General features: G+C 40.2%; 1 protein-coding gene across 1 annotated transcript in view; it reads left to right on the top strand.

The window, feature by feature from the left end:
- Positions 1-22,263, top strand: part of LOC104682125 (zinc finger protein 669-like) — a 90,022-nt gene that overhangs the window by 23,574 nt on the left and 44,185 nt on the right. The window contains 1 exon segment of the mRNA XM_030927409.1: positions 16,354-16,417. The gene's annotated coding sequence lies outside the window, so the exon portion shown is untranslated.

The raw sequence follows: 22,263 nt of genomic DNA, 5'->3' as shown, positions 1-22,263 counted from the left end.
CTTAATTTTGCCTTCTTTAGTGTGGTCTGGGTTTAGTAATTTCTAATGAAAATAATATGGAAAGAGAAATTAGTAACTTTATAGTCAGAAACCTGGCTGACATTATCTTAATCAAGTGATCAAGGTTACTGTTTAGTCTGTTCTCACATTGCTATAAAGAAATACATGAGACTGGGTAACCTTTTTTTCTCTTTCTTTCTTTCTTTCTTTTTTTTTTTTTTTGAGACGGAGTCTCACTCTTTCGGCCCAGTCTGGAGTGCAGTGGCGCGATCTTGGCTCACTGCAACACTCTGCCTCCCGGGTTCAAGCAATTCTGTCTCAGCCTGTAGACTGGGAATTTTTAAGAAAAGAGGTTTAGTTGGCTAATGGTTCTGCAGGGTATACAGGAAGCATGGCAACATCTGGGGAGGTCTCAGGGAGCTTTTACTCATGGCGAAAGGCAAAGCTGGAGCGGGCATCTTCACATGGCTGGAGCAGGAGGAAGCGAGAGAAGGGAGAGGTGCTACACATTTTTAAACAACCAGATCTCATGATAACTCACTCACTCTCACAAGAACAGGACAGAAGGGATGGTGCTAAATCATTCATGAGAAACCGCCTCCATGATCCAGTCACCTACTACTAGGCCCCAGCTCCAACATGGGGAATACAGTTAAACATGAGAATTGGATGGGACACAGATCCAAACCATATCATTTACCATCACCAGTAATAAATCATACTGATATGTACTTCCAAGTGTGATGTGATGAGAGGGGCACTTCATCTGTATAGAATTCTTGTCAAGGATTCCTAACCCTGGTATAATCATGAGAAAACATCAAACAAGCCCAAATTGTGAAACAGTCTACAAAATATACACCACAGCAGTGCTCTTCAAAAGTTATAAAGTCATGAAAAAACAAGGAAAGGCGGAGGGACTCTCAGAGACTGGAGGAAACGAAGGCGATATCAAGTCTAAGTACAACATAGTAACCTGCTATGGATCCTGGAACAGAAAAAGGGCATTATTGGAAAAACTGATGAAATCTGAACTTTGGTTAATAGTATACCCTTTTCAATAACTTAAGTATTGATAAATGTACCATGATTATGTAAAATATTAAGATTGGAATATAAAAGGAAGCAGTACCTTCTCTGTAACACTTCTGTAAATCTAAAATTATTTCAAAATACAAAGCTTAAAAAATTACTGTAATTTACATGCTCTGTCATTTCCTCTTCTGCTTCTTTTGGAGAATTATGATTTTCCTCCCTCATAAAGAATCCACTTATAATCGATACTGATTGGCTCTGAAATCTGTGGGCTATTTATTTTTCTTATGTAAAAGAAGGTCTTTACAATCCTCATCAATCTAATCATCATATTTTACAACCTGTGATAATATACTTTTGGTTCCATGATTTCAGAATACCATATTATTTGGTTGAAAAATCTGAATGTTACAGAGTTCTTGATCCATTAAATAATTTGAATATGTAATTAAATTCAAGTCTCATATTTCAAATTATTCTAATTTACAATAGAAGGTAAGTTGTTTTGCCTTTTAATAATGATAAAAATCAGATTAAACTCATATTATGCTAGGAGGTTTAATATTTATGTTTTATATTCCACAATGTTCAAAAAGGTATTGAGTTAGGTTACAATAAAAATACACACGTAGCTATTTAAAAGCCTTGTTGCAGAAAAATAGTTAAGAACATGGAAAAGTAAGTGTTATGTTTTCAAAAATTATACAAAAATTTTTACAATATTTTCATAGTTTTATAAAAGGGAATATATACTCTCTCTATATATATGTATATAATCTGGAAGAATATATATCAGAGTTTTTAGCAGAATAGTCATCTTTGGGTTCTGGTCTTTAAAATTTTTCTCTGCCCTTTTCTTCATTTTCAAAAGTATGTACAAGGAATTTTCAGTACTTTTGCAATTAGAAAAGCAATAAATATTAAAAACATACATGCATGTATATAATATGATTGTTAAAATTGGAAATAGCACAGAGAAAAGAAGTCAACATATATTGTTTTCCTCAATAAATGAATCTAAAATTTATAAGATTCGTTCACTTCCTGAGATTTATAAAATGGTTCTAAATTATTCATGCTTTGTGTTTTAACTTATACACACACTTTCCAACACAGATGCAGACTTCATATATGTCTCCATTAACAGAAAAGACTTATGTCCCATACTTAGGACAATGAATTCTCAAAGAAATTGTGCTTTTACGTTTTTGTAGATGACTAGCCATTATACTGCAGAATAACACTCCATTTAACCAGTATCATAGAGATAATGTGGAATTTTAATAACCTAAGCTTAAACCTGTAAGTATAAAAACTTACATTTTAATTATTTAGAATGAAAACATTTGCACAATACTTTCCCAACTTAAGTCCTATTTGATTCAGGGTTAGATTTATGAATCTCAAATATTGAATTAAGCTATGATGCATTGACACATTGTTAAGTGCATTATATTATCACTTATTAAAATCAAATACTTTCAGATCGTACAGAAGAAATATAAAGAAGACAAAATCTGGCCTACTCTCTAAATTGTCTAGCAGCTCTTACTCTCATTGGCCATTGTGTCCACATGTAATTTACCATGATATGGTTCACCTAATTGTTGGAGCCTACATGCAACTCTGCTTGTTCTATCATATAACATTCATGGATTTCACTATAGACCTTTTAGCCTTTTTATTTCTTTTTTTAAGCCAACTTCTAGTTCAAGGCTATAGATGATCAGAGGTCTTACCTGGGTTAAGTGGGGGCATTACTGTATTTTTATAGTTAACTTAATAAAAAAAAACCTCAATGATTTAAGTCTATGCTTACTTGTGATCTAAAATCAAATTTCCTACACTTTTGACAAATCTCTATTGCAGAAGGCTATAGTTGAAGCATGTGTAGTGAAGCTTTTATTAGACACTGTATGTGGCTCTTTCATGGCAAGGCACTTGCCTCTCTTGTTGAGACAATAATTATACTTATGCCATAAGATTTTGAGGGGATTAAATGGAATGTATGTAAAGTGCTTAACACAGTGCCTGGAGCATAACAAGAGCATAATTCTTATTTGAGAAACGAAGATAAGGCCAATGTGGATAGAGAGTAAGGCAGAGTGCTGTGCCATTAGAGGAAGGAAAGTGGGTAAGGGCCAAGTCAGGCTGTGCTAGGATTTGGGACTTCATTTGGGAGAAAAGTGGGAATTACTGAAGGGTTTTAAGCAAGGAATGGTATGATCAAATTTGAATTTTGAAAAGAATATTCAGGCTGCTCTTTGGAGATTGAATACCAGAAGAGCAGGTGTACATGTCTTTTCTCTGGTCTGTATGTTTATGAGTTGAGCATCTTTGATTTAAACCAGTGGTTTAAAATCCTTCCCATAAGTACATATGTGGAATCTTAGCTTCCGACTTTTATTCTGACATAGTAATAGCACACTTGAAATGTATGTAGCTCCTAGGTTCTAAGTATTTTTTACAATACTTTTTTTTTTTTTTTTTTTTTTTTTGAGACGGAGTCTCGCTCTGCCGCCCAGGCTGGAGTGCAGTAGCCGGATCTCAGCTCACTGAAAGCTCCGCCTCCCGGGTTCACGCCATTCTCCTGCCTCAGCCTCCCAAGTAGCTGGGACTACAGGCGCCCGCCACGTCCGTCGCCTGGCTAGTTTTTTTTTTTGTATTTTTAGTAGAGACGGGGTTTCACCATGTTAGCCAGGATGGTCTCGATCTCCTGACCTCGTGATCCGCCCGTCTCGGCCTCCCAAAGTGCTGGGATTACAGGCTTGAGCCACCGCGCCCGGCCGGTTCTAAGTATTTTTTGACCAAACTTGTGAATGCAGGGAAACCTACATAGGGAATAGGCAGAATGCCAAGGAGCAGACTAGACTTCAACGTGGCCTCCTGGATTTTCAGGTATCACTTGCCTTTTACGTGGAAGCTTTGCTCCCTCTTCAGGTTTTATTACTTTAGTCCCAGATAATATAGGACAACTCTGTGGCATAGTTGCTACTATTTGCCTATTCCCCCACTCATCCTGGATTTTTCCCACTCCTTGGAGTGTCAGAATCCTTACTATAGCACTACATGTAGCTATCAAATTGTTAGAGTTGGCAGTAGCATTGGGACTTACTAACATTCTTGATCCAGACACTTGGCTTATCATTGTCATCTGTGTGATTTCATCTCACTCTGCCTTAGTTTCTGTATGGGTCTTAGCTATTGGATCTTTATCTGATTGCAGCTACCATAAATGCTTTGGCCTTTACCATATTTTGGTGTGCATCCCTTGGCTCACTTCTTGTAGACATGAAGGGCTTGCTTTTCTTCCTGTCTGGATCTGGGATCTTCCATTGGTCTTTCCTCTGGCCTCCTTGCTTGATCTGATTCATTTCTTTGTATCATTGCCCACTACTAAGTTGATCATACCCAGTTCATCCTGAACATCTTTCTTCAGCAGTAAATATATAGGGGAGAAACTGAAATATTAATGAATGAAACAATATGTTGTCTGAGATTTGCTTTTAGAGACCCTAGGAAAACTAATAAAAAAGTAGTAGAAGCCTAGGTGAATGAAAAATGACCCAATGTTGATGTTTTGTAAAGCTGGGCGATGTCTACATTATTCTATTCTATTCTGTGTGTATATGAATATAATCCATAAGAAAAAAAAAAGAGAAACACATAGAGATTAGAACATATTAACTTTCAGTCAAGTAGAGGTCCTAAGGATGGAGGTATGGGAAACAACAATATGTGATAGCCAAAAAAAGGGTGCTCTGTGTTATCTGGACATATTAGGCCAATCATTTTCTATTCTCATACATTGTCCCCTTCGGAGCGATTCCTTACAGACGTCATTCCTTCATTGTCCTTGATCTTGGTATTCTGATCATAGTTGTTTGACCCAGAGAGGGATTTTTAAACAAAGGCTTCTATCTGTGTGGCAATGTCTCAGTATTGGTGCTATTGACAGTTTGGACTGGATAATTCTCGGTGCTGTTGACATTGCATCGTAGGATGTTTAGCAGCATTCCTGGCTACCCACTAGATGCTAGTAGCAACTGCCCCCAAGTTGTGATAACCAAAAATATCTCCAAACATTGCCTCATGTCCCCTGGGGACATTTAGTAGTTCCCCAGTTGTGAACTACTAAAGTATAGAGATATGAAACTTTAGCTAGGCTCTATCCTTGTGGATGCTTGTTACTTGTGGGTATTTAGATGACATTTTTTTTTGTTTATTATTATATATTTGTTTGCTTTTAAATTTTTTAAATTTCCATAGATTATTGGGGAACAGGTGGTGTTTGGTTACATAAGTAAGTTCTTTAGTGGTGATTTGTGAGATTTTGGTGCACCCATCACCCAAGCAATGTGCATTGCACCCTATTTGTAGTGTTTTATCCCTCACCCCTTCCCACCCTTTCCCCTTGAGTCCCCAAAGTGCATTGTGTCATTTTTATGCCTTTGCATCCTCATAGCTTAGCTGCCACTTATAAGTGTGAACATACGATGTTTGGTTTTCCATTCCTGAATTACTTCACTTAGAATAATAGTCTCCAGTCTCATCCAGGTTGGTGCAAATGCCATTAATTCATTCATTTTTATGGCTGAGTAGTATTCCATTGTATATATACAGTTTCTCTAACCACTCTTCGATTGATGGACATTTGGGTTGGTTTCATGTTTTTGCAGTTGCAAATTGTGCTGCTATAAACATGCATGTGCAAGTATCTTTTTCATTTAATGACTTATTTTTCTCTGAGTAGATACCCAGTAGTGAGATTGCTGGATCAGATGGTAGTTCTACTTCTAGTTTTTTAAGAAATCTCCACACTGTTTTCCATAGTGATTATACTAGTTTACATTCCCATCAGCAGTGTAGAAGTGTTCCCTGTTCACCGCATCCATGCCAACATCTACTTTTTTTTGATTTTTTTGATTATGACCATTCTTACAGGAGTAATGTGATATTGCATTATGATTTTGATTTTGATTTCCCTGATCATTGGTGATGTTGAGCATTTTTTCATTTGTTTTGGGCATTTGTATATCTTCTTTTGAGAATTGTCTGTTCATGTCCTTAGCCCACTTTTTGATGAGATTTTTTTTTGTTGCTGATTTGTTTGAGTTCATTGTAGATTCTGGATGTTAGTCCTTTGTCAGGTGTATAGATTGTGAAGATTTTCTCCCACTCTGTGGGTTTTCTGTTTACTCTGCTGACTGTTCCTTTTGCTATGAAAAAGCTCTTTAGTTTAATTAAGTACCACCTATTTGTCTTTGTTTTTATTGTATTTGCTTTTGGGTTCTTGGTCATGAACTCTTTGCCTAAGCCAATGTCTAGAAGGGTTTTTCCAATGTTATCTTCTAGGATTTTTATGGTTTCAGGTCTTAGGTTTAAGTTCTTAATCTATCTTGAGTTGATTTCTATAAGGTGGGAAATGAGGATCCAATTTCATTCTCCTACATGCTCCAGTTTGCATTGACTATAAATCTTTCTATTTCCATTATAATGGTTCCACTAATCATTTGTCTAAGAGAGACTTGGTCTATAAATTAGTGAAGAAATGTAATTCTGTGATACTAAATTTTACATATTCATAAATCTTTGGACTATAGCCACTTCCTTGGTCTGCCTATATTATCATTTAGGCAACAATGTCAGTAATCCAACTCTAGCCTTCAGAAAATAAAGGATAGACTATAAGTTTATATTCATTCTGATATATTATCTCTAGAAAATAGATTACTAAGAATAAGGAATTCCACATAATTCCATAAAACCAGTGATGATAAGAAATAATAAAAACATAATGAACAGTTATGTACCCACAAGAGCTGAAACAGGACTAATTACCTGCATCTCCAAAACTTCTGACAGCCATGTTTATTCTGCTGTGTGGCATTAGCCATTTTGAAGGCCAAAGGAATGTTTTATTTTTTATTAATTTTTTTTCAGACAGGGTCTCACTCTGTCATCCAGCCTGAAGTACAATGGTGTAATGAGAGTTCACTGCAGCCTCAAAGTCCGGGACTCAGGTGATCTTCCACCTCAGCATCCCATGTAGCTGAGACCACAGACACGTGCCACTATGCCCAATAAAATTTAAAAAAATTTTTTTTGTAGAGACGATGTCTCGCCATACTGCCCAGGCTGGTCTCAAACTCCTGAGCTCAAATGATCTTCTCTCCTTGGCCTCCCAAAGTGCTGGGATTAGAGATGTGAGCCGCAGTGCCCAGACAAAGAGAATTTTTTAGCTTGTGGTGATTCTAGTTTCCTGCTGTGATGACTGATTTCACCGAGGTCTGGTCCAAAGAGTTACCCCACACCGAGACACTCCTCCTTCTGGTACTGTAGTAGCGTTCTACTGAGGAGGCCCATGATATGCCCTTGTAGCTGGTACTCTAAGAGGGTGATAACTTGCCTTTATCCAGTGGCAATTTCAGAGCTGTTGTAAATTTCCACAGTGGCTACCTCCACTCTGCTTTTCTTGGGTATATTTACTTACCAAGGGATCTTTTTAGGCCGTCCAGAGAAAGGAATTCCTCCATTGAGTTGACTGTTTTCCCCCTCTGTGGTTTTCAGTTCTGATACAGCTTCTTCATTGTCTTGAGAGAATTGAATGAACTCTTCTACAGATTAAAGGAGTTGAGATTCTGTTGTTCTATAGCAACTTTATAGCCAACCCTTTCTTTTTAGGAGAGTTATATCAGGTCCTACAAGGCTATATTGCAGTGCTAATATTTGTTTTAAAAAAGCGTATCTTGAATTCTCCTTAGCTCTTGATGCCATGTGAGTGGACTACATTCCATTTCCTACCACTTTTCATTGTTCTCTAGATCTTTCTGTGGCTCAATTTTTCTTCCATGACATTTTCCCTGATCACACGTGAGCAGAGACACACACATAAACACACAGCCCAGCCACATTAAAAGGCAGCATTCTTCTGATAGTCATTGTGGCTTAAATTATAATTTATACTGGAGGCTTATTGCCCGCTGGTTTGTTTAAAGGTATAACAATGTTCTGAACCCCTTCTTCTTGACCAGAAGCAATATTTTGAGTTTCCACCACTTTAAAGCCGAAGCTCCTTTAGGACAGTGATGTCGGATTGGCTTGAATTGCCTTATTGTCCTATAGCACTTGATGGGGAATGAGGCGTCCTACAGGAGGTGCTTAGTACATTGCTGAAGAGTTTCTTCCCTGCTTGGGTAAACTGGGCTATTTGGCAAATTGGGTTATAGGCACTCAACAAATACATTTGTTTATTTTTCTTACAGATTTCCTGTTCCCCATCTATATTTCCTTGGTCAAGAGAGAGCATGATTTTTTGGACAGAGATGCCATTGAGGCTCTATGCAGATAAATGGACACGTTTTGAGTGTTTTCCTTTTTTATTTTTTAAGAACACAGTACTTATAACTAAGATAGGCTTTGTTTGCTTTTGTTCTTGCTAATTGTGTTAGGTCTTTATTGGCAAACCATATAGCGATTGTAGACCTTTTAATTAAAAATTAAGTAAAATATTGTTATTTAGTATTGCCATTAAAATAGCATCCACACTGTCCTAGGAAGTACTCAAATGATAGCATTCCATATTTGATATGATATAATTGGTGTAACAAGTAACAACTCTAAAGTGGTTAGGAAACTTGTATTAAGGTTTCCTAAAAGGATACGATGGAAATTTAGCATGTTCAGAGGAATAAATGGGGGGGTGGTGTATAGAGACAGGAGCATCGCTTGCATTCCAGGAAAGCTCCTCTCAACCTCTTCAGTTTTCCCTTGTATAAAATAATGATAGGATGAAATAAGGCTATAAAATAACTCAGCACGGTCTTTAACATATAGGCAACAGGCAGTTAAATGATGTGAAATTGAATAAAACTGTCAGAAATTCTTGATGGTTGCGCTTTTGGGTCTTCAAGCTAAGAGGCAGCTTATAGGTTTTAGTGAGGTGGAGGTAATAAAACTTGTAGCAGACAATGATGGGACGCTGATAATCCTTTCAAGCTCTTCATGACATTTTTCATCCTTTCTAATTTTTCTCAAAAACTAAAATCCCTAAAAGCTGAATTCTGGGGGAAAAAATTATACACAGACAAAATTCACATAGTTTGATTTGATTATGAAACTAAATAAGTATTATTTTAATTTCAGGGTTTTTCTGTTTTTGTTTTTGTTTCTGTTTTTTTTTTTTTTTTTTTTTTTTTTTTTTTTTGAGAAGGAGTTTCGTTCTTGTTGCCCAGGCTGGAGTGCAATGGTGCGGTCTTGGCTCACTGCAACCTCCACCTCCCGGGTTCAAGTAAATCTCCTGCCTCAGCCTCCCGAGTAGGTGGGATTACAGGCGCCCACCATCACGCCCAGCTAATTTTTTGTATTTTTAGTAGAGGCTGGGTTTCACCATGTTGGCCAGGATGGTCTCAAACTCCTAACCTCAGGTGATTCACCTGCCTCGGCCTCCCAAAGTCCAGGGATTATAGGCGTGAGCCACCGCACCCAGCCTGTTGTGTGTGTGTGTGTGTGTGTGTGTGTGTGTGTTTTGTTTTGTTTTGTTTTGTTTTAAAGACAAGGTCTCCCTCTGTCACCCAGGCTGGAGTGCGGTGGCACAATCATGGTTCATGGCAGTCTTGACCTCCCAGCTACAGGTGATCCTCCCACTTCAGCCTCTGGAATAGCTGGGACTACAGGTGCACATCACCATACCCAGCTAATTTTTGTATTTTTTGTAGAGATGCGGTCTTGCCATGTTCCTCAGGCTGGTCTTGAACTCCTGGGCTCAAGCAATCACCCATCTCGGCCTCCCAAAGTGCTGGGATTAAAGGAGTGAGCCACCACACCCTGTCTCAGTATTTTTTTTTTTAATTTGGAAAAAGATCATGAAGGTAAAATGACATCCACTATTTCTTTCCTCTTTGTAGACAAAGAAAGCAGTGGTAGTTCTGTTTTCTGCCTTTCTCGTATAATACAGTGTTATTTGAAGCAGCCAAAGTAAGCAGGGTTTGGGGCAGATAGATGGGATATTTAGAATAGTATATGGACTAGACTAGTTCTCATGGTTTAAGAGAGGAAAAAACAAAGAGTCCTCTTAACCACAGAAATACTGTCTCTTTTCTAGTCCAATTAAATGACTGATAGAAATGTATAGGGCATGTACCCATTTTCTGAAAGAAAGCTAATTCCAAGAACTTCACTATGGAGTGTAATATCATAACTATGTCATCGAGAATGAAAAAAATGTCACAGATGCAGTTTTGAGAGGGGAAGGAGTACGCATCTGGAATATGAACTACTCCAGACATTTTTTTAATGTTTTCATGCTTAGCTGTGAAGCAGAATTAATCTGTTTTCAGTCCATCACTGGTGATCATGCATATGCATGAGGTCACTTCTGAGATGCATCTTAGGAAATATTTAAGCATTACGTCATTTCACACATTTTAAGCCAGTTGAAGAGTGGGTGCTCTGGACAGCAGCAATAGCTTAGGAATTCTTGGGTCGTAAAAATATCACTGCAGCATTTCAGGCCAAAGGGTCATGATTAAATTCTTGAATGCTTTTTCGGAATATCAGTTTGTGAAATGTTGTTTTCCATTTCTGGGAGAAAAAGCATCCTCTGTACTTTGCAATTTACACTGGCTCTGAGTACCTTTTGGGAAGCCACCTTTCTTTGGAGCGAATAAATCTGTGCTGCTAGATCTTTGGCGAAAAGAAAAGCCTAGAAGAAGCAGTCTGCCAAATATGCTAGTTGGACTTCAGTTTTCTCTCCTGCATGGAATAACACCTCATAGGAAATGCAGTGATGGATGTCAGAGTGCTTTAAAACTGAAATTATCAGGCCCAAATTTGAGTAAGCGCAGAAAGGCCTAGGGTTGGATTTTCTTTTTTAAAAAAGGAAATTCTTCAGAACACAGTAAATAGTCATCAACTGGTTTGTAATGGAAAACCCCAGGGCTCTTGTCCCCAGGTTCACATAAATGGACTTTTCATGAAAATGATGCCCCTTTTGAGAGGCCTAAACAAATGTTCAGAAGAAAAGGGGATCTCTATCAGGTGTATTTCAAGCATCTTTCTTTATTTTATTTATTTATTTATTTATTTTTGAGATGGAGTCTTGCTCTGTCACCCAGGCTGGAGTACAGTGGTGCAATCTCGACTCACTGCAACCTCCGCCTCCCAGGTTCAAGCAATTCTCTGCCTCAGCCCCCGAGGAGCTGGGATTACAGGCACCCGCCACCACGCCCAGCTAATTTTTTGTATTTTTTTTAGTAGAGATGAGATTTTACCATATTGGCCAGGCTGGTCTTGAACTCCTGATCCACCTGCCTTGGCCTCCCAAAGTGCTGGGATTACAGGCGTGAGCCACTGCTCCCAGCCAGCACCTTTCTTTAAAACGCATTACAAGTTCTGAGCTGTCAGCTGCATAGTATAGTTGAGACACTTGTTGTACTGATCATGTGATAGTCACTTCATTTGCTAGACCTATGTCTTCCAAATACCTCTGGCCTATGGAATTCAAGGGCCAGCAAATAACGAAGTTACAGCATTATTTGAAATTTTGCCCTATGATTTGGAAGTTCTCTCTAGACTGACAGACTTTTTATAGACTTTTGTCTTTGCCTTGTTGATATTTTCTGAAGAGTTGATTTTAAATACATGTGGTAATATGGTTACAGAAATTCAGCTTAAACATTTTACAAAATCTTTCCCACCTACCTCCTCCTCTTGTACTGGACCATATTTTATGCAGGGATCTTATAAGCGATCTCATATATACTCTAGCATTATTCTCAGTTTAGAGTGTTCATGTACCTGTGACATTTATAGATCTTACAGCTCCTTTGGTCAAGAAGTAAGTAGGGGCTTCTTTTTCTACTCAGGGCAAGAAGACTTGTAGACTTAATGGGTTTTATGAGAACAATGACATTGTCTTAAATATAAAGTTTGGCAATAACCAAAAGTTACAAGTGTGGGACTATAGGTTTTTTGGATTTAGATTGCTAACCAGCATTTTTACATTCACACTGCAATGGGTTCATATATCTGCCCTTGGAGATACGTGAGAGAAGTGGCTTGGAGAAGTGGCTTTGGCCTGATCTTGCTAGCTTTACTATATAATGCAATTCCAGTGGTAAGGCCAAGATTATGAGAGCTATACTCAATAGTAATCCTGGAGGAGTGATTCACTTCGTCTTGAAGCATGTGCGGGTAGTATTGTGAACTATGATTCACTACCAGGATACCTCTTGTGAAATGTTCTTTCTATTGCTTGACTTTCTAAAGCTTCTGAAAACGATTCCAAATTACTCTTTTCCTTGGAAATTAAAAATGACTCCTTCTATAAACACAGCAAAGAATTATGTGTACTTAAAGTGACAGTTGTATAATGAAAATAGATTTCCACACTGTCATCTACAGTATGCACTTTGTTGTAGAGCAGCCCGTCAGATGCCTGAGCCATGCACAGCAGCCCACCTTAGAGCAGATTTTAACTTTGTCACAATTTCTGGTCTGTTAAAAGGGAAGCATGTAGCCGGGCACAGTGGCGCACGCCTGTAATCCCAGCAATTTGGGAGGCCAAGATGGGAGAATCACTTGAGCCTCCAGGAGTTGGAGACCATCCTGGGCAACGTGGCAAGACCCCATTTCTATAAAAAATTTAAAAAATTAAGCAGGCATGATGGCGCGTACCTGTAGTCCCAGCTACTTGGGAGGCTGAGGTGGGAGGATCCTGTGAGCCCAGGAGGTCCAGGCTCCAGTGAGCCATGACAGCACCAATGCATTCCAACCTGAGTGACTCTGTAAAAAAAAAAAAAAAGAAAGAAAGAAAGAAAAGGAAAGGCTGGGAGTAGCATGTAATTGTTTTAAAAGCAATTGCACAGATTCCAAGAAAATATCTTTAAGAATTGTAACCATTTTTGTGAGAGTCTTACTTGGAAATTTGTTTCTTTCCCCCTTCTCCCTCTTCTCTTCTTTGTTTTTGGCCTGTTTTTACTTAGAATACAATGGGGCCCAGGTCCCCACCTGCTGTGCTTTTATCTGGGTTCCTGCAGCTCCATGCAGAGAAGCTCTTGAACCTTTGATAGGCCAGCCTTGTGCTCCTCCCTCTTCAGAGCAGGGTATAAGTTGCCCAGGAGATAAGAGGGACACATTTGTGTGGAGCCCAGCCTGGGAGGGTTCTTAGAGGGATGGGAAAGGCCCAGGCTTCTGGACAGATGGGTTATGAAACCAGCATTTCAGCCACTGTGTGAGGAATCCCTTAGGATATAAGTTGCTTTCATTTATTACTACCATTAATGTTTATGTTAGAAAGGAACACAGATGGCTGGGGGCGGTGCCTCATGCCTGTCATCCTAGCACTTTGGGAGGCCGAGGTGAGCGGATTGCCTGAACTCAGGAGATCGAGACCAGCCGGGCAACATGGCAAACCCCCACTTCTACTAAAAATACAAAAATTAGCTGGGCGTGATGGTGGGTGCCTGTAGTCCTAGCTACTTGGGAGGCTGAGGCACGAGAATTGCTTAAACCTGGGAGGCAGAGGTTGCAGTGAGCCAAGATAGTGCCACTGCACTCCATTCTAGGCAATAGAGCAAGACTCTGTCTCAAAACAAAAAAAAAAGAAAGAAAAAGAAAGGAACACAGAAGTTACTGGGTTTGAGAGTCACCATGTTTTAATCATGTGGACTTCAGCAAGATCTGTGACCTCCCCAAGCCCCATTTCCTCATTTGTAAAATGAAGATTAATCATAATATCTGTACCATAGGTATGTTGGGAAGATGCAGTCATACATAGGAAGTGCCTAGCATAGTGCCTGACCCGTAGTAGGCCTCGTTTGTGTAGCTGGAACTATGATTTGATATCAGTACTGTCCCTGTAAGGAAATAAGGTCCCAGCATAGTACATTCTTTGGGGTTCCTCCGGGACAAATGAAAACCACGGAAACCCTAGGGTATAACTCTAGGCTTTCGGTCTGTAATTCCATTAGATTGGTGCTACCAACATAAAAAGATAATGTTGACCTTTATAGAACTGGCCTCCTGGGTCTTTTTCGTTTGACTAAACTCTAGAGTTTGTGAAGCTAAACCCCTCCCCAGCCCCATAGGCCTCTGTGACTAGTAAATTTGGTTATAAAGACCATTCAACCATTAAAGCCCAAATGAAGTCAAGTGAGTATTTGATTACAGGTTTGATTGATGGAACCCAGACCTAAGACTAACTGTAACTATTCCGGATTCTTTAAATCTTGAAAACATTTGAGAACTAAAACACTGTGGGTGTAAGTCATTTAAGTAATTGATACCCCCAATAGAAGGACCTTATATCCATTCATTTTAAAGTATGCAGACTTTTTCTTAGTTATTTGTTTTCTTTTCCTCCCCATCAACACAGAATTCTTCTGAACATAGGCACTCTGTGCTATCTTTGTTTATTCTATAAACAGGCTACCAAGTCAAAATCGGGCTTATCAGGCAGGGAAAAATACTTTCTATTCTGTTGCATCAACATTGTTAGGCAAACTGCAAGAACAGGATCAGGAAGATAAAGCCCTGAGGTGGTCTCACGGTTCCCAGGAATTTGTGTGAATTAAATGATCTTATCTTATGAAAATGTAAGAATTGCAATTTGTAGGAAAAACTGGAAAACTGGTGATAGCAGATAGCAAACAGACACATTACAGGTTCATTTCAGGAAGACTAAGTGATGACCATCTGGGAGATGGCAGGAAAATTGGGGCCTGAAGGGCTGTCATTCATATTTGTACATACCATTTAGTTCAGCATATTTAAAGAGTTTCTTTTTTCAACTATTGCATTATTTCTCCATGAAGCTTTGGATTTTTTTTGTAAGTATTTTATTTTCAATGGAACTAAATTTCCCTAATTTTAAATTGATATTAAATTGTTTGTCAGAGCTCAAAGTATTGGTATCATAATTAAAATAGGATGCCTGTTGCAAAAAAGAATCTGACCTGAGTGCTTAATTTTGAACTCAGTAAGATTTGGATCCTTGAAGTTACAGTATGCAAATTCTTTAAATGATCATTTGTCCTATTGTGACTATAGCATACATTATATTGTCCTCTAACAGGAAGCTGTTCTAAATATTGGATATTAAAGAGGGCTTCAACTTCCATTCTGTGCAAGGACTCTAAAATTTTAAGCAGGCTGTCCAAGATTATGATTCATCAGAGATAACTAAAACTAATTTTTTAAATTTGAGTTTTAATTTGAAATAAAGACACTTTATTTTGCCAAAAACTACTTGGTTCTTTGTTGCTGTTTTGCTGTTTCTATTTCTGTGAAAGGAGACATCACAAACTTTTCTTTTTTTTTCTTTCTTTCTTTCTTTTTTTTTTTTTTTTTTTGAAATGGAGTCTGGCTCTATTGCCCAGACTGGAGTGCAGTAGCACAATTTCGGCTCACTGCAACCTCCACCTCCCAGGTTCAAGCGATTCTCCCTGCCACGGCCTCCCGAGCAGCTGGCATTATAGGCTCCTACCACCACGCCCAGCTACTTTTTGTATTTTTAGTAGAGGTGGGTTTTCGGCATGTTGGACAGGCTGGTCTCAAACTCCTGACTTCAGGTGATCTGCCTGCCTCGACCTACCAAAGTTCTGGGATTACAGGCGTGAGCCACTGTGCCCAGTCAGAAACTTTTCTTTCTTGGCACCACGTGTGGCAGTCCATAATGACTCAACCTAAGAGTTACTAGAAGAATGATTTTTCTCAGTAAGAGCAACCCATTCAGAGTTAAAGAATCAGAGACTTGACAGTATCATAGCTGTGTGCCATTTCACACTAAAATATAAAAATTAAAGTGAAAAACTTAAGAAACATAAAAGTATTTTTATTTTTATTTATTTATTTATTTTGAAATGGAGTCTTGCTCTGTCGCCCAGGCTGGAGTGCAGTGGTGCAATCTCGGCTCACTGCAAGCTCCGCCTCCCGGGTTTATGCCATTCTCCTGCCTCAGCCTCCCGAGTAGCTGGGACTACAGGTGCCCACCACCATGCTCGGCTTTTTTTTTTTTTGTATTTTTAGTAGAGACGGGGTTTCACCGTGTTAGCCAGGATGGTCTCCATCTCCTGACCTCGTGATCCGCGCACCGCAGCCTCCCAAAGTGCTGGGATTACAGGCGTGAGCCACCACGCCCAGCCAAGGTATTTTTAAACGACTCACTTTTTAAAGAAGTTTCTAATACTCCTGTAGGTATTAGATATTACTGCGTTCCAAGAAACTCCTTAGATATATGAATTGTTTAAAAACAGGTGTTTATCCCCTCATTAGAGAGTGGTTGCCTATCTTTGCTAACGTTATTTCTTTGCTCTATAGGCATCTAAATACTTTAAACAAATGTGCGGTGATGAAGCTGGAAATTAGTCCTCATCAGAAATGAGTGAGTATACAAATTGCATAATAGAATGAGGGGAAAAGGGGCAAACAAAAAAGTGGATGATGTGTTTTGTAATAGCTTTTGTTTCTCAAAGTCTTAGTTTCTTGTTCCGTAAGCATCTACATCTTGAATGATATCACCTAGACTCGATAGCCTTATGTAGTTGAAGCCAATAGTTGCAACTAGCCCATTAAACATTATTTTATCTATTATTTTTGACCTGATCATATCAGCTATGATTTTGCCTAATTATTAACTCAATGCCTATTACATAATAAAGGGATCATGCTTAAGGAATCTCAGTGGATTTTTGCCTTGCTTGTAGAGGAAATAAAGCTTATTTCCAACTCTTCTGTCTTCCCAAATATAACAGTAACTGTGCTTCAAAGCCATAGAGATGAAAGCAAAGGCCGATTTGTGCAATATTGAAGAATAATAAGAGATTTGGAGGGAGGAAAGGAATTGGAGGAGGAAGAGAAGAAGGCAGGAAATCCCACACAGTTTAGTCAAATGGTGGTACAGAACCAAGTTGGATGGTATTTTCTTCTGTGTGTGAGTTGTGAAGACTTTTTATGAGATCTTAGAAGAAGAGGTGGGTGTAGTACTGGGAGTAAGTGTCACAAATTAGAGTAAACAGGAATGAGTCTGGTCAAAGAACATACTTCTGACTTCCGGGTACAAATTTGAATTATGCCAGAGTCCCTGAGCTGCAAAAAGCTGCCTTCTTGGGGAGTCAAAGCTTTTAAACAAATGAACTGGAACCTCGGCACCCACTGAACTGTGCAGAAGAGCCCTAGAAGCCAGCGCTCCGTGCTTTCCACTCATTGTCCTGTGAAACTTGAGCCATAGGATCTTTTCCACACCAGTGGAAAAGACATGTATCATACTGAATTGTGCCCTTTGATATTCTGCCAAAAAGGCCAAGATGCAATAGTCCATGTGACAGCATATCCCTGAGTCCTGTACATAAATCAGGCATAATCAGCAAAGACGTTCCTTAGTGTTTCTGAATACCGCGAGCTGTCAGGGCTGGGTATTTCTGAAGCCTTGTTCAATTGGCTGGAGCATGACTGAGGTTGAAACTTCACAGGTCAGCTGTGGCCTGAGCGCTAGCCCTCATGTGTTGTAGGGGAGGGGAAGAAAAGGTACTGGTAAGAGTCTCCAAAGCCCTGTTAGTGGACTGAAGCTGCATGATGACCCACCTTGATCCAGGGCCCCTTTATTCCAGTGGGAGAACTTATAAATTGTTAGTGTCTAGAGATTTGAGTTGCTACTCTTCTTAGTGTTTGAAAACTACCTTTTTAATTGCAACAGGGAATATTAACATACACCAACAAAAGAAAGCACAACGGAAGGCAGCCCAGAGGCAGTCCTGCTCATTGCTGACTTCAGTTCAGAATATTTTGCATGCCTGGAATTTTCACCATCTCGGAAGTTTCCTCTGTGAGCAATTAAAGAACAGCCTGCAGATTCCAGAGTTTCCATAAAATAGATCTTATTTAAACTTACAGTATTTGGTCAGGCACTCTCCTGTTAAATTCTTTAAATACATCTTTGTTATTTAAAAAACAAAACAAAACACTGGGCACTGTGGCTCCTGCCTGTAATCCCAACACTTTGGGAGGCCCATGTGGGAGGATCGCTTGAGGCCCAGAGTTTGAGACCAACCTAGGCAACATTGTAAGACTACTGCTGTCTACAAAAAAATTTAGAAAAGGAAAAGAATATGTAAATGGGGCCGGGTGCGGTGGCTCAAGCCTGTAATCCCAGCACTTTGGGAGGCCGAGAGGGGCTGATCACGAGGTCAGGAGATTGAGACCATCCTGGCTAACACAGTGAAATCCCATCTCTACTAAAAAATACAAAAACTAGCTGGGTGAGGTGGTGGGCGTGGTGGGCACCTGTAGTCCCAGCTACTTGGGAGGCTGAGGCAGGAGAATGGTGTAAACCCAGGAGGCAGAGCTAGCAGTGAGCTGAGATCCGGCCACTGCACTCCAGCCTGGGCAACAGAGCAAGACTCCATCTCAAAAAAAAAAAAAAAAAAAAAAAAAGCACATATAAAAAAAAATAATTACATATTGATCAGTAGACAAAAATGTGATCGGAGGCCTACAGGAAACTAACCCTATGTTTCCCCTAGGAGAAATAGTTTAGTATTTATTAATTCAGTATTAACGGTGACTTTATGGAACATAAATGCTGTGAGTAACAAGAATAGATTGTATTCAATTCCCCAGATGCCGTGTGAAAGCAGCCACAGACAATAGTTAAACAATGAGCCTATGTTCCAATAAAATGTTATTTACAGACACTGAAACTTGAAATTCATATAACTTGTATATGTAACAACAGACTGTGCTTCTTTTGAGCTTTCCCCCAACCATTTAAAAATATAAAACTAGTTTAAACCCACTGGCCATACACAAACTGGTGGTGGGCTGGATTTGATCCATGGGCTTCTGTTTGTCAGCTCCTGCTATAAAACCTTGTTTTCAATGAATCTTACTGTCTCACTGCTTTGGAGCCAGATCATGGTCAATTTGGGAGACTCATGATCTTATTCCCCTGTGATACAGTTTGGCTCTGCGTCCCCACCTAAATCTCATCACAAAGTGTAATCCCCATGTGTTGAGGGAGGTGATTGGATCATGAGTGCCGCTTTACCCATGCTGTTCTCATGACAGTGAGTGAATTCTCATGAGATCTGATGGTTTTATAAGGGGCTCTTCCCTTTCTCTCGCCTGCCACCATGTAAGATGTGCCTGCTTCGCCTTCTGCCATGATTGTAAGTTTCCTGAGGCCTATCTAGTCATGTGGAACTGTGAGTTAATCAAATCTCTTTCTCTTATAAATTACCCAGTCTTGAGTATTTCTTTAAAGCAGTGTGAAAACAGACTAATACACTCTGGAAGTCTCTGCTACTTCAGTGTCATCATGCTGATGGGGTCTAAGAACATTCACGATGTTTGGGTCTGTGTAACAGAAGGAAAGACTACTGAAGTTGGACTCCAGATAGCTGGTTTTGAAAGCCAGGGGTCTCATTCTGTCACCCAGGCTGGAGTGCAGTGGCACCATCATAGCTCACTACAGCCTCAGACTCCTGGGATCAAGGGATCGATCCTCCCACCTCAGCTTTCTGAGTAGCTGGGACTACATGCACAGCTAATTTAAGTTTAAACAAACTGATCACACCTGGCTAATCTGTTTAAACTTTTTTTTTTTTGGTAGAGACAGGATCTCCCTATGTTGCCTAGGCTAGTCTTGAACCGGCCACAAGTGATCCTCCCACCTCAGCGTTCCAAAGTGCTGGGATTACAGGTGTGAGGCACCTTGCAGGGCCAGGTATCACTTCTTAAATGTTTGACTTGAGGTAACTTTACTGAGCCTCCTACAGAAGACAGAGAAAGAAACCTGTGACTCTCCCAGGACTATAATGCAGGTTAAACCTCACAGCTGGCCGGGCGCGGTGGCTCAAGCCTGTAATCCCAGCACTTTGGGAGGCCGAGACGGGTGGATCACGAGGTCAGGAGATCGAGACCATCCTGGCTAACATGGTGAAACCCCGTCTCTACTAAAAATACAAAAAACTAGCCGGGCGAGGTGGCGGGCGCCTGTAGTCCCAGCTACTTCGGAGGCTGAGGCAGGAGAATGGCGTAAACCCAGGAGGCGGAGCTTGCAGTGAGCTGAGGTCCGGCCACTGCACTCCAGCCCTGGCGACAGAGCAAGACTCCGTCTCAAAAAAAAAAAAAAAAAAAAAAAAAAAAAAAAAAAAAAAAAAAAAACCTCACAGCAAGAGTAGGCTTTGCAGATGGGACTCCTGATTGCGCCTTCGCCAGTCCCACCCCTTTCCAGTTAAGAAATTTAACCCCTGAGGTTCCTTGGAAATCATCCAACTCTTGTGGAAAGCAAGTAGATACTGACAAATCTCATCCTTTTCTACCCTTCCCAACATTTTCAGGGGTCAGGGATACCATGCAATGTCATCAAAAAAATGAGCAGGAAGACTTTTCCCTAAAAACTGTAGCCTTCATTTCCATCTACTCACAACATGCTGTTTAGAGCACCAGGGAGGCGTCCTCAGATTGTCCCCACCCTTGTTTAGGCTCATGTCAGTCAGACAATTTTCAGGCTTGGGCAGAAACCTGCTGCTGAGAAACTTCTCAAGTGTCACTGCTTACAAAAGAGGGAAGAAAACAGAAAAGTCTGTTTATTTTTCTGACCTAAAAGATAACACTGCTTTGCCCTTTCCTTTTGTTTAAGGATAGATCAGGAGCATTCCTTGAAAGTTGCCCAAGAAGAGATTATCTCAGCCATTTTTTCCCTAGCAATTTGTGTTTTGATTCAAAATGGATTACTTTCAGTAATAAGGAGGATCCATAATATAAGAAACAATGCTAATTTCCTCATCTGTGAAATTGAAGCAATGACTCAGATTCCTGCCTATCCGATCACTTAAAGTGATCTGTAAACTATGTAGGAAGTTTTTAAATTAATTAATTAATGTATTTATTTTTAGACAGAGTCTTGTCCTGTGGGCCAGGCTGCAATTTAGTGGTGCAATATCAGGGCTTACTGCAGCCTCGATGTCCCAGGCTCAAGCAAGCCTCCTGCGTCAGCCTCCTGAATAGCTGGGACTACCTGCCTCAGCCCCCTGAATAGCTGGGACTACAGACATGTACCATTATGCCCAGCTCAGTTTTTAAATTTTTGCAGAGACGGGGTCTCACTATGTTGCCCAGGCTAGAATACAGTGGTGCAGTCATAGCTCACTGCAGCCTCAAACTCCTGAGCTCAAGAAGTCTGCCTGCCTCCGTCTCCCAAAATACTGGGACTACAGGCATGAGCCACCAAGCCCAGCCTGAGTATTGCCATTTTATTGGATTACAGAAACCGTGGGCAACAAAATTAACCCATCACTTCTATCCCAAGTAATTCATGGCACTTTTCAGACATGGTATCATTAATTTTTTTTTTTTTTTTTTTTTTGCAGAGTAGAAATGCAATATTCATAAAGCCATAGCCTTAGACCTGAGAGCTAGAGGGGACCTCAGAGGGCTCATCCAAGTCCTTTGTCTATGATGGGGAACCTGAGGCTCTTAGGTGCTTGAGGGGCACTGGAGGCGGGGGAGTCGTGCTGCCGGGTGGCTGAGCCAATCCAGCCCAGCAGGGGCACATCCCAGGGCAGCAAGGGGCATCACGAGCGGGCAGTTACATAGCCGCAAGTCTCCACAAGCCAGGCCAGGTCATTCTGCTCCACCTAAGGACTGCATGACTCCTGAGGTCAGCATTTTACTACCCAGGTATGACCCAGGTTTCTCATAACCTTTCTAGAAATTGATAGAAAATGGGAATCTGGCACACTTGTACGCGTTACACTTTTCAAAGACAAAGAAATGTCACCGTGAGAGGTAACAGGGCACCCAGAGAGCATGAGTTTCTCTCTTGTTTTGCAGATAAGAAAATAGATTTGGCCAAAATCCAGTGGTCTAGGAGTTCTCCATGACCTTCCCTGCCTCATGGCCCGCCCTGCCCTCTCCTCTTCCCTCCACCCAGGTTCCAAGTTCTGTACCCTTGCTTCTGCAGTTCCACATTTTCTGTTTGTTTGTTTTGAGACAGCTTCTCATTCTGTTGCCCAGGTTGGAGTGCAGTGGCATGATCATGACTCACTGCAATCTCGAACTCTTGAGTTCAAATGATCCTCCCACCTCAGCCTCACTTCCACTATTTTCATCTTAGTGGGTGTTTTAGGACTTTAACCAACTCATCAAAAACGTCAGAGTTGGAAAGCTGACGTCACCTGTTCTGCTAACGAAGTGTATGTTTTCAGTGAATTGCTTTACCTCTTGGGA

The sequence above is a fragment of the Rhinopithecus roxellana genome, chromosome 3, assembly GCF_007565055.1.
Source record: "Rhinopithecus roxellana isolate Shanxi Qingling chromosome 3, ASM756505v1, whole genome shotgun sequence".
Taxonomy (NCBI): Eukaryota; Metazoa; Chordata; class Mammalia; order Primates; family Cercopithecidae; genus Rhinopithecus; species Rhinopithecus roxellana.
This window is presented reverse-complemented; position numbering and strand designations above follow the sequence as displayed.